This window comes from Castanea sativa, chromosome 7 (assembly GCF_040712315.1).
Source record: "Castanea sativa cultivar Marrone di Chiusa Pesio chromosome 7, ASM4071231v1".
NCBI lineage: Eukaryota > Viridiplantae > Streptophyta > Magnoliopsida > Fagales > Fagaceae > Castanea > Castanea sativa.
The window spans coordinates 843825-857277 of NC_134019.1; the positions used below are offsets into that span (position 1 = coordinate 843825).

At 36.5% G+C, this 13453-nt stretch overlaps 1 pseudogene; it reads right to left on the reverse strand.

The window, feature by feature from the left end:
• Positions 1 to 17: 17 nt before the first annotated feature.
• Positions 18 to 11038, reverse strand: LOC142643122 (calcium-dependent protein kinase SK5-like; annotated as a pseudogene).
• Positions 11039 to 13453: the final 2415 nt, after the last annotated feature.

Sequence of the window (13453 nt, forward strand, 5' to 3'; positions counted from 1 at the left end):
AAATGGGTGTGGTTGGAGGCATCAACAACAGAGGCAAAAAACTTGGTTGATGGCCTGGAATTTTAGGGTGGATGTGGGTTTAACTTGGGTGGCATGACATAACAAAATGGGTGTAAATTTTAATTCATTTAGTGGATGTTTGAGTGGCAGTCTTGCAGAGCATGGCCATGAATTTTTTCTAAAAAAATCTTATATATATCTAACTTCTAGTTGTGAGAATTCATTGGTTACTTTTGCATTTTTCATTTTCTTTCACATCTTAGTGGCACAAAACATAGATTTGACATATAGAATTGGATAGACAGGTGTTCAATTATGTATTTTCCTCAAGGAAAATCTGGTCAAAGTTGGGGTTTAATTTACCTCCAGAAAATGTTTTCTGTCGAAGCAAATAGAGCATTAATGCATTTTTACCCATTTGAATTGTCTTTGAAGAATTTCTAATGTTATATGTTGTACTGTGTATGCATTGTTATTTTATGTACAGGGGAGTACTTTTCTTGCAAACAAATCCAATAAGATTTTGATTCTAAATTTTGTTGGAGCTTATTATCAAAACACATGTAACACTAAATAGTGTTAAATTCAATTTTGCTCTCTTATTTATTTAACCTTGCCCTCATCTTCCTTAGGACATTAGAGGCATAGTAAGTTCACCCATAGGTGGAAAGGCTTTGGGAGGAATGCTAGCTGCATGTGTAGCCTATGAGTCAATGTTCTCAGGAGATGAAATCAATAAATCAGAAAACAGTGCAAAATTTGAAAATAAATAATGGTTTCTTTTCCTATAAATGTTTCTAAAAGATTAAATCACTAAGTGATGATTAATTACTTAAGGTGAACAATCAGTCAGCCATTAGATCCATTGTTCATCACTCCCGGATTCTCTCCTATGTTTATTTTGCTTCTAATGGTTCTCCTGCCCATTCCTCCATTGCCCTTCTTCATCATTGCAGCAAATTCCCCATAATCTATTTGTCCATCCTGAAGCACAACTATTTAGTCAAAAGCAATAACTTTGCTGAATCAAACCACCTTATGATCACAGTTATAAATAGAATCAAACCACCTTATTAACCTTATAATGCAACCGTTGTTAGGGTTGTTGACTTGTTGGCATTGTGCAGCTTTGATGCCTTCGAATTACTTAAAATTGTGCTCAATTAAAATGAACATAAAGCTATTTTTTTTCTTTGGAAATAACAAATAAATAAATAATTAGAAAATATAAGCAGAGTGGACGAATGTGATGGTCAAGCATAATTGTGGGTTCCAGTAACTCAATTGATGAAGTCTCTTATCGTAAAATGAGAAACGTGTTTGAATCTACCTATACTAAAATGAAACTCATTGATGTTTGATGACATAATAATAAAAAATAATCATCTAGAGTAGATGCTAGAAGTTTCAAATGCTAGTTGTATCTTAAAATAAAAGAAAGACACATTTTCAAACTTACTTTATCTTGATCAATTTCTTTGATCATTTCCTCAAGGTGGACATCACGTAATCCAAACCCTTTGCAGGCTTATTGAAGCTCATCAATGGTTATGTAACGGCTACCATCCTTGTCAAAGAAGGAGAATGCTGATAATACATTCTCCTCTCTCTCCAGCTTATTCAAATGCATAGTTGCAGCTAGAAATTCTCCATAATCAATTGTCCCACTGTTATCAAAATCTGCCTGTCAAACACCCAAAGGTGAAATATATGTCCCTGTATCAATTTCAGATGACTAGGAGAAAAACGTAGCATAAAAACAATAGCAGATCATATAGATGTTGGAGTAATTTTCCTTACCGCATCCATAAGATCCTTGATTTCAGACTCAATAAGTTCAGAAGTCACTCGCTTTAAGCCGTCTCTTAGTTCATCCAATGTAATGGTTCCACTGTTGTCACTGTCTATTGTTTTGAACAACTCTTTCAAATCACCTATTTCCTCCTCTGAAAGCCTCTCAGCTATGACCTACACAATCGAGGCTGAAATTTAGAGCTCAATTTACTTTTCAAATTGTCACCACCACAATAAATATTAGGCTTAGGTACAGTAGTTCTAATAGGAACTGTAATCATTAGAGGAACAGTAATTCAAATAATATCAAATTGTTTTGACATTAAATTGTATGTTGGCAAATGCATCGATGTTTCAATGATACAATATTTCTTTCTGTAGGATATCAGCTTGAATACACTTAATTTATTTTATTTATTGGATCCATTTTGATAGATTTGGAAAGGAAAGTGCAAGATGATATAGAATTTTGGTTTCCCTTGTTTCCTCGCACACCATTTTAAATTTTAATGACTAAAATTATTCAGGGATTTCCTTTAAGCAGAGTCAGCAGACTTTAAATAAGATTGTCTAGCTCTCACAGAAAAGGAAAAAATATTTACAACAGAAACATATAGGATTCAACATTTAAATAATTGTGAAAATTATATGTAATATCACCATTAAGCGATGATTAAAGTTTTGACAGACTTAAAAGGATTAGTATTATGTCACAGACGAGCTTTAGACATTTAATTGAGCTCCGATTCCATAGCTGCATGCAATCTAAGGCTTACATGGAAGATGGGTGGTCCTATTTCACATATTTCTATTTTAATCCCATTTAATGATTTTGCTACTTCGTAGAGAGATCAAAGATATGCTAAAAGAATAAGAGAACATAAAGTAAATTTGGTGGGAAATTCAGGTATCTAGAAAAACTCTTTCAGAAAAAAGTTCTAGTTTGGTCCTGTAAGGATTAATAAAATTTAACTAATATTGGGTTGGAGTTCTAGAGTTAAAGACTAGGTTCAGCTGAAGTTCACCCTACCTAGTTGGTGATAGGAAGAAACAGACTCATATATGTTTGTGTTTGTATTTTCAGAACAATAGGGTCATACTCCTCAATTGGTACAAGAAATTAATACTTATCAAAAAAATAGTACAAGAAATTCACTTTTGTAATTGACTGTTATCTGTCAAAGCCTTACTCACAAAGCCATCTTCTTAAGCTTGTTCATTGTAGAGAATTGCTTCAGCCGTGACAATACGACAGAATCTAGTGGTTCATCTAGAGCAATGTCATCTACAATCCACTGGTGGCCTAAAACAAGTATCACTTTATTAACAACCTTATACAAATCCAAATCCAATGGTATTAATCATACCTTTATAAACCTCATCTTTTTATAAATGCCAAACAAGTGACCTCGCTTATTAGTGCTATTGAAAGTGACTTACAAAGGACTTCACGAGCTGTTAGCCTTTTCTTTGGATCCCTATTAAGCATTTTCCTTATCAGATCCTTGGCACTGTCTGAAATGCTAGGCCAGGGTTCAGATTGAAGATCTAGTTTTCCTTGTAAAATCAACTGAAAGATCCCTTTTTCAGATTCTGTAGAAAGGAAAAGATGCAATATATATATATATATATATATATATATATATATATCAATTATTATGAATTGGAAGTCTAGAAGATATATGCTACAGTAACATGTCCACCACCACATGAAGTTAGAGATGCTACCGGCCCAGAAAGGTGGCGTCCCACTTAACAATATGTAAAGTATAACTCCTGCACTCCATACATCTGCTTCAGGTCCATAACGCTTGCACAACACTTCTGGTGCAACATAGTATGGACTTCCAACAACATCAAAGAAGATTTGATCTGAAAAGGAACAAGTACAAGACCAGCAGTTCACATTAAAAAGAGGACCGTATCGCTAAGCTAAAGAGATGAACAAAGTGAAAGTTTTTATTTATTTATTTAAAATTATATATATATATATATATATATATATATATATATATTCTCAACATAATACTTCATTAAACTAAAATGGAAACCATACAGTTTGCATCCTTTAGCACTTGATCTACAATTATAGGTGGGGTTTCCTCCACCCATATGACACAATCATTTACAAACTTGGCATGTCTTGCCAAAATGTGAGCCGCTGAGTTGCAGCCTTTACGAGTGTGTGACACTTCCCATGAAGTAAACCAACGAAGTCCCAATCTTGTGCCTTCAATAACTTTTTGAACACTACTTAGAGTAAGGCTTTGCTCGCGCAGCGAGCTAACCACCAATTGAGAATCACTCTCAATGACTATCTGATTGAGGCTGAGATCCCGTGCAAGTTGAACCCCTTCTTCCACAGCTTTGGCCTCTACCTCTAATGCTCCCAATGGCAGCTCTAGTCTTTTACTCATTGCCCCCATAATTTGGCCTTTGTCGTTCCTAATCACCACACCAATTCCATAGCTCCTTGTCTCCCTGAATACTGCTCTGTCGTTGTTAACCTTGTACCATTCCTGCTTCGGTGGAGACCAGGATTGTGTGGCAATTTGGGGAGCTCTCATATGTGTTAGCTTCTCTTGTTTAATCTCTTCGACATAGGCAGCCACTAACTTGATGAGCCCCTCCTGTCCTTTGCTTTGCCCACCATGTACCACCATATTTCTACTGTTCCACAAGCTCCACACGGTCACAACAAACAGGACCCAATTAATGTTTGGATGAGATTCCATTACCTCCCACACTAGGTCCAAGAAATCAGACAGTGGTTCTGGCAGTCCAGGAAGTTTAATTTTTGTTCCGCTCCACATAGCCTTTGCAAAGCTGCATTCCCAAAGGATATGCCCCAATGTCTCACTAAGGCAACACAATGCACAACAGTCCTCTCTGCCCACTCCCTTAACCTTTAGCCGATTCTTGGTTGGAAAGATATTCTTGCACGCCCACCACATGAAGTGTTTTATTTTATTTGGACACTCTAGTTGACAAATCACCTTCCAAATGGCTTTCATCTTCAAGTTATCAGAGCTGTTTTCTGTATTAGATCTTGTATTCCCCTCCTTCAGACATTTTTGTGCCACTCCATAGGCACTCTTCACTGTGAACTTTCCATTTGAGGTCCAAGCCCATATGATCGAGTCATCTGGCAGTCTATAGCTGACTGGTATACCCAACACAATCTCTTCTTCATGAGGGAGGAAAATGCGTCTAACCTTGGCTGCGTCCCAACTCCTTCTATCTGCATCAATGAGGTATGATACCATCACTTCCTCATGTTGGGGCATCCGTGGACTAATTGCTTTGAAAGAATTAGGCCTTGGGATCCACCTATCATCCCAAATGTGAACTTTTTGTCCATTGCCTATGCACCACCGAGAGCCCATCACGATTATATCTTTTGCTACCATAATGCTTTGCCAAGTGTAGGAGGGTTTTCTACCCACTTGAGCATGTAAAAACGATTCCTTTTCAAAGTACTTCGGTTTGTATACTCTATGAACCGGTGAGTTTAGGTTCTCCAAAATTCTCCATACTTGCTTTGCTAATAGGGCTAGATTGAATGCCTTGAGGTCCTTAAACCCCATACCTCCCTCAGACTTTGACATACATATTTTCTCCTAAGAAACCCATGCCAATCTCCTCTCCCTTTCTTTTTGCCCCCACCAGAAATTACCCATCATTGAATTCAATACCTTGCACAGCGAGTCCGGAAGCTTGAACACACTCATTGTGTATGTAGGTGTGGCTTGTGCAACGGCTTTTATAAGGATTTCTCTACCCGCATTAGATAAGAGTTTACCTTTCCACCCTACAATTTTCCTTCCCACATGATCTTTTATTTAGTTGAAGGCTTTCCTTTTCCCCCTTTCTACTAATGATGGCAGCCCCAAGTATTTTTATGATGTCTAACAATCTTAGCCTTGATCCTTTGCTTGACTTGGTTTTGCACTTCCCTACTCGTATTCTTACTAAAATATAAGGAGGTTTTCTCCTTATTGATTTTCTGGCCCAAATCAAGTTCATAATCCTCCAACACCCTTAACACCCTATCGAAGCCCAACAAAAAATGATGCTATCATCAGCGAATAACAAGTGGGAAACACTCGGAGCCCCTCTATTTACTGCCACTCCTTTAATATGTCCTTCGTTCTCCTCCTTCTTCAGCATTGTTGACAGCCCTTTCGCACACAATAAAAATAAATACGGGGAAATTGGATCCCCTTGCCGAAGACCCCTTGAAGGAACAATCTTCCCTTTTAGCTCCCTATTTACCAAAACCGAGTAGGAAACCGTACTTACACACATCATCATTAGTGCAATCCATTTCTCATGAAACCCCATTTTTCTCACTGTAGCTTCAAGGTAAGGCCATTCGACCCGATTGTAAGCCTTACTCATATCGAGCTTCACTGCCATTAGAGCTTCCTTGCCCTTCCTTTTCTGGTTGATGCAATGCATTGTTTCGAAGGCAACTAGCACATTGCCTGTTATTGATTTGCCTAGCACAAAGGCACTTTAAGATTCATCAATTAGCTCTTTTAGGATTCTTTTCAGTCTATTTGCAAGCACTTTAGAGATAATTTTATACACTACATTACATAAGCTTATCGATTTGAACTCTGTAATTTTCTGTGGTGATGCTACCTTCGGGACAAGACATATAAATGTTTCGTTGAGAGCATAGGGCAACACACTAGAATTTAAAACTCCCAAAACACAGCTTACCACATCAGGTCCTACAATATCCCAATACTGTTGGTAAAAGATGGGTGACATAACGTCGAGGCCTAAGGCTTTTGTGGATTGCATCTGTTGTAGTGCTTGCATACCTCCTCTGCCTTGAACACTACCAGCAGCTCCTCATTCATATCTGGAGTGACCCACTTGGAAATTGCACTCAAGCTTGCATCAAAATTGGAGGGGTTGTCAGATTTGAAAATTGTCGCAAAATATTCTAGAATTATATTTTCAATACCCTCTTGATCATCTGTCCACTCCCCCTGTTGGTTTTGCAGCCCCTCTATTCTATTTTTCCTTCTCCGTTGACTAGTTATGGCGTGGAAAAATTTCGTATTTCGATCACCCCACTTAAGCCACATCGCCCTAAATTTTTGTTTCCACATAATCTGCTCTTGTATTAGGATCTCATTGATTTCCTTTTTCAGCCACTGAATTTCCCTAGCTTTATCAAGCCTACCATCCATTGCTTCGAGTTGTTGGAGCTGATTTTGTTTCTATCTCATGGTGTTGTTCACATTCCCGAAAACCCTCAAATTCCACCTTCAGGGCTGCTCTTGACAACTCTTTAGACGGTCCATGATTGTAAACTCAGTGTCTCTCCTCAGAGGGTTCCATGCTTCCTCAATCACCTCTCTGCATCCAACCTCCCTTATCACATAGCCTCAAAGAAAAACCTCTTCCTTGTCGATTTGCGGGGCTGTCGTCGATGAAGGAATAGTGATAACAAGCAGTGATCAAAGATTGACATAGTAAAATGATGAACACTCACATTCGAAAAATTACCGATCCAACTCTCACTTGCCACCATTCTATCCAATCTGAGTTTAGTTCTCTGCTCCCCTGCCCTTCCATTACACCAAGTGTATCTTTGCCCAACAAAACCTAGGTCATATAGCCCACATCTACTTAGACATTCCTTGAAGTCCTTCATTTGCCCAACATCTCTTTCTGGCCCCCCTAGTTTTTCATTGGAATGGGTGATTTCGTTGAAATCCCCGAACACCACCTATGGTAGTGGACTTTGCGCTTTTAAGACTTCTAACAACTGCCACGAAATGAAGCGTTTAGCTGCGTTGGGTTGCCCATAAAACCCAGTTGCATGCCATGGTGTTGGTGATGAGCTATCGTGAATCTCAACGTCGAGTGAGAGTTAGAGCAACTCTTGAATCGCACATTAGTACCCTTTCTCCACAACAATGCTAGACCACCATTTCGACCATTGCTTGGAACCCTTATTCACTGAGTATATTCCAACTTACTTTGAATGCCTTTAATCCGACTCGTTTCGGCCTTCATCTCCGATCAAAAGACCAGAAGTGGGTCTTTTGTTCTCACCTCGTCGGTGAGTGTTCGAACCACTAAGGACGACCCCAATCCTTGGCAGTTCCAGGCTATGAAACTCATTTGGCTTGGCGGTACTGCTCAACAACCACCGCCACCCTGCCAACCGTGTTCTCCTCACCATTTAGGTTTTGATCGTATCCTTTACTTCCTTTCCTGCGTTTTAAACTTCCTGCATTAGCGTCAAGCTCCTGAAATGGTATTGGGCCATCCTGTTTGGCTTTAGTTGGGCTTTCATTAACCTGGATGACCCTCTTATTGCTTTACCCAGCCAACCTCTTCTAGTGCCTACTTGTTGGGCCCAAAGTTTTAGAGATCCATCATTTTTTATCATCAAAGCTCATAGCTAATGGGCCTAAGGCTAGGTCCTCTTTAGTTGGTCCATCTTTCGTTATTTTAAATTCATGGTTTGGCGCCACACTTCCAGTAGGTGTTATCTGGGCCTCCTGACACGTTGCTATCTCCCACTACATGCCATCTCCAAAATCGGGCTTGGCAGCAGGTTTTTCCTTACCGAATCTCCCCAAATCAGTTACCTTTTCCTCTACCTTTCCTACCAACTCTTTGACCCTACCATCCTCAGGTCATGATTCTGACACAAGCTTAGGATGGGCTACTTCCCCTACATCTCGTGTAGGGTAACTAACCCCCTAGTTTGTTGTGTTAGTCACGTGACTCCCACCTACCCCCGACCTTCCCTCGTCGTGTGTACTAACGAACCACCCTCTGTTGCCCCAGGACACCCTACCGTGTCGCCTCTTAATCCCTATTTATTCATCTCCTTACCTCCCCGCCAAACTGGCTTACCCCTTCAAAATTCGGCACGTTTAACATACATAATTTTTCATAGAAAGTTGAAAGTTATGCTAATTCAACAAACCCTATTACTCAAAAAAATTACATAAATTTGTATGTTCAAAGTATGCAATTTCCAAATAATGCTCAAAATGCAAAATGTTCGATGTAAACAATTTTTCAAAAAATGTTGAAAATTCTGCTCATTCAATAAACATTATTACTCAAACAATTTGCATAATTTTGTACATTCTAAGTACCCTCAAAATAAAGCATGTTCGACATATAATTTTTCAAAAATCTTAAAAATTTTGCGCATTCAACAAACATTATTACTCATAGATTTTTCCATAATTTTGCACGTTCTAAGTATGCAATTTTTCGAAGAATGCTCAAAATTTCACATATTCAACGTACACAATTTTTGAGAAAGTATTGAAAATTCTGCTCATTCAACAAACACTATTATTCAAAGAATTTTTGTAATGTTGTATGTTTGAAGTAATCAATTTTTCAAATAATGTTGAAAAACTTGTACGTTTGATGTACACAACATTTTAAAGAATGTTGAAAATTTTGTGCATTTAATGAAAACTATTACTCATAAGATTTTAATAATTTTGTATGTTTGAAGTACGCAATATTTTGAAGAAACAGTCAAAATTTCACATGTTCAATGTTGACAATTTTTCATTAAACGTTGAAAATTTTGCACATTCAACGAACATTATAACTCAAAGAGTTTACATAATTTAGTATGTTTGAAATACACAATTTTTCGAAGAAAGCACTAAAATATGCATGTTCAACTTACATAATTTTTTAGAGAATGTTAAAATTTTTGTGTATTCAACAAACACTTTTACTTAAAGAATTTACATAATCTTGTACGTTCGAAGTACAAAATTTTCAAAAAGCGTTCAAAATACACAATTTTTTATAGAATGTAGAAAATTCAACACATTCAACGAACACCATTACTTGAAAAATTTGCATAATTTTGTACATTTGAAGTATGCAATGTTTCTAAGAATGCTTAAAATTCCGAACATTCGACGTACACAATATTTCAAAGAATGTTGAAAATTCTGCACATTCAACTAATACTATTACTCGTTGAATTTTCATAATTTTTTATGTATGAAGTACACAATTTTACAAAGAAAGTATAGAGTTCTGCATGTTCTAACTATATAATTTTTCAGAAAATGTTTAAAATTTTATGCATTCAACGAACATTATTACTCAAAGAATTTACATAATTTCGGACATTTGAAGTACGCAATTTTTCAAAGAATGCTAAAAATTCAGCATGTTCAACATACGCAATTTTTCATAAAATGTAGAAAATTTTGCATATTCAACTACAAACACTATTATTCGAAGAATTTACATAATTTTGTACATTTGAAGTACTCAATTTATCAAAGAATGCTCAAAATTTCACATGTTTGACATACAAAATATTTCAAGGAATGTTGAAAATTCTGCACCCTCATAGAATTTCCATTATTTTTTAAGTTCGAGGTATGCAATTTTTTGAAAAACGCTCAAAATTCCACACATTCAATGTAAACAATTCTTTTTTTCCCCTCCCAAAAAATGTTGAAAATTATGTGTATTTAACGAACACTATTACTCAAAGAATTTTCATAATTTTGTACGTTCAAAATACACAATTTTTCAAAGATCGCACAAAATTTCGCATGATGAACCTAGACAATTTTTTAGTAAAATGTTGAAAATTTTCTGCAATGAATAAACACTATTACTTGAAAACTTTACATAGTTTTGTACATTTAAAATATGCAATGTTCAAAGAATGCTCAAAATTCCGTAGATTCAAAGTACATAATATTTCAAAAAAATGATGAAAATTTTGAATTTTGCATATTCAAGAACACTATTACTAGTATAATTTTCATAATTTTTTTATGCTTGAAGTACGTAATTTTTGAATAATGCTCAAAGTTCAACGTACACAATATTTTAGAGAATGTTGAGAATTTTGGTCATTCGACGAACATTATCACTTAAAGAATTTATAAAATTTGTATATTCAAAGTACGTAATTTTCAAAGAATGCTCAAAATTTGGCACATTCAACATACACGTTTTCGCAGAATGCTAAAAAGTATGGGCATTCAAGGAACATTGTTACTCAAAGAATGTATGAAGAACATTGTGGGGGCTATTAGTAATTATAATAAGACTTATTCACCCTAATCCAACTTGAGAATCATCCTAACTTTAGTTGGAAAAATGGGACTCACTCTTCACCATAACTACAAAGGAATTCTTTCCAACCACTTCCTACATCACATACATCACATTCACACCCATTTAATTCACTTGAGAACACCATTCATGCATTTATAAAGGCTTAAAATAAAAATAAATAAATTAAAAACATGATAAATTGCTCACCCAACTTGTTGGAGAGAACAGGGAGATAAATAGTCATATTTCAAACTTAACTTGTTCTTTAACTATAAATAAGAAACGAAATTTTCTATCCCAACCTCAAAATTTTCAAGGCCAACATATGGTTCAATGTTCTATAAAGGATAAGTCACATCTTCAGCAAGTCAATGCTATTAATACTCTAAGTGGAAAAAATGTAGATACTCCAACGGTGACTCAAGAGCCTAAGGAATTAGACATGAGTAGTGATGATATTGACTTTCCCAACACTGATGAAATTGTTAAAAGACCATTCGCTATACCATTTCCTCAAGTTTTAAAATCTTCAAGGAAATTGGATTATAGCCCTGAAATTTTGCAAAACCTCAGGCAAGTAAAAATTAATCTTCCATTGTTGCATGTCATTAAGCAAATACCATCATATGCCAATGTAATTAAGGATTTGTGCACAATGAAAAGGAGGCACAATGTCAAGAACATAGCTTTTCTAACGAAGCAGGTACATGCTTTAATTCAACACAAGACCCCTCCCAAATACAAAGACTGTAGATGTCCCACTATTTCATGTATTATTGGAGGACCATGGAACACACACTGTTGTTTTTAAGGGCAAGTGTTAATTTGAGGCTCTACTCGGTTTACTTATGACTTGGTTTAGGTGATATAAAATCCACTTCTGTGGTGTTATAATTAGCTGACCGATCTGTAAAGGACCAAGAGGGGTGATAGAAGATGTGTTAGTTCAAATTGATAAATTTTATTATCCAATTTATTTTCTAATTTTGGATACACAATCTGTTGTGCATGCAAATGCTAATATTCCTGTCATTCTTGGACGTTCATTTTTAGATACTGTTAATGCCTTAATAAATTGCAAGAATGGACTCATGAATCTTACTTTTGGTAACATGATATTGGAAGTGAACACGAGGAGTGTGAAACTGTGAACTTGCTAAATGCTATTGTGGAAGAAGAATTTAATGAGACATTTTTTTAACCTTCTTGAGTCTTGTCTTGTTAATTCTTATTTTCTTGATTCCTCCATTAATTTTGAGGCTGCTGATATTTGCTCTTTGTTTGATGAATCATAGATTATGAAAGTGAATGGTTGAGAACCATGCTTTGAGGAGTTGACTGAAAGAGAAACAAAACCTCTTCCTTTTAGTGTTAAGGCACTAAAATATGCATTCCTTGCACCAAGTGATACCTTCCATGTTGTTACTAATTCTTAATTAACTGTGAAGCATGAAAGTAAGTTAATTATGCTTTTAAAGAATAGTAAAGAATCATAATTTGGCATGTTCAACGTACACATGCATTTAGAGGTTATGAATATTAAAAGGAAACAAGGGCAGCCACGTTTTTTGGCTACTGGAAAACCTTATTTTTTCATCAATTTTTGAGAGTTTTGTTTTCTATGCAAGCTTAAGAACCTAGAATAGGGTTAGAGGTGAATTCCCAATGTTGTAAGTTGTCCACTTATCAATTCAAGCATGTTTTTCACACTTTGCCATAGTATTACCTCTAGGGTATGCAATGTTCTTGAGTTTTTCTAGTAAAATTATTATTTTCTAGAATAAATTGTTGGAACAATTGATGAATATAACCAACTAAAGAGAGTTTATTAATAACTAATTTCTAGATCTACCAATCGGATAGTTTATGTGTTTACTTATTCCGATTGTGTACTAAAATTGGATTGATATTAGATGTTTAACAATATTGGTGGAAAAGAAAATCTGATGTGTCGCATGGATGTTGAAGATTCTGCCTGCATGCTCTGTAATCAGGATTGTGAAACCTCATCCCACCTCTTCATCAAATGCCCTGTGGTTAAAGCTCTTTGGTTCTCAGTATGTTGGGGATTTAGGTCCGAGGAGATGCACCATTAGCTCTCTGTCAAGCCCAAGACAAATGGCTGGTTCCCCTCTACATGGCTTTCACCCTTGAGGAGATTTGGCGAACCTGCAATGTTGTGTTTCACCATAAAGGAGCAGTGACCTGCAGGCTTTAATTTAGAATATCCACTCCAAGCTTCTTGAATGCTATCTCATCTTCTCCAAGTCAGAGCATACCAATCCAGATTCTGCCTTTCCCAACTGGTCATCTCCACCTCCAGGTACTATCAAGATTAATGTTGATGCGGCAATCTTTAGTTCCAATTCGGCATTGGCTGTTGTCCCCCAAAATTCCCAAGGCTTGGTGCGTTTGGGCTAGGATCACCCCAAAGCGGTCCCCTTTGCAGGTGGAGGCTGAGGCAATGTTATGGGCTGTTCAACTAGCTACCCGAGAAAAATGGAGCCATGTCATTTTTGAAGGTGATTCAAAGATCTGCATTGATGCCATGCATCCTTGA